The sequence below is a fragment of the Lipotes vexillifer genome, unplaced genomic scaffold, assembly GCF_000442215.2.
Source record: "Lipotes vexillifer unplaced genomic scaffold, Lipotes_vexillifer_v1.1 scaffold514, whole genome shotgun sequence".
NCBI classification, from domain to species: Eukaryota; Metazoa; Chordata; class Mammalia; order Artiodactyla; family Lipotidae; genus Lipotes; species Lipotes vexillifer.
The window spans coordinates 1,228,830-1,229,363 of NW_006789975.1; positions in this window are offsets into that span (position 1 = coordinate 1,228,830).

Below are 534 nucleotides of genomic sequence, written 5' to 3' on the forward strand. Positions count from 1 at the left end.
TACTATCTCCCTCCCAAAGAGAGCCTGTTGTGCCCTGCAGGAGCCAGCCTACAAGCCCTCCCTAGCAATCCTCCTGGCCCTGCCTAATGAGTCCAATCCACAGTTCAAACTTCCTGGAGCCCCGGCCAAGGCCACCTTAAGGCAAGTGTAAGGAAGGCTCTTTGCTAACCCCACTAAGCTGACCTCCTCTGGTCTCTATCTGCCTCTTGCTCACCCACCTCATTGCCTCCCTCCCTCCCTCTCTCTGGGATAAAAATCAGTTCTCCAGAAAACAAGTGATAGGTGGGGGCCTGTCAGGGCCACTCGGGGAAGGAGAAGCAGGGTGGAGATGGGCAAGAGAGGTCACACCCTGGACCCCAGTGCACAGGGCGCAGACACTAGCCACTCTCCCTCCCACCTTTATCCTCTACTTTTGGGCAATAAACCAGCCTTCATTTAAACCCACCCAAGTTTTTCAATTCCTCCTCCTCCATAGGGCCCCCTAAGCTGAGGCCTGCAGAGGGAGGGTCAAGGGGTGGGGGGGGGGGGGCCAAA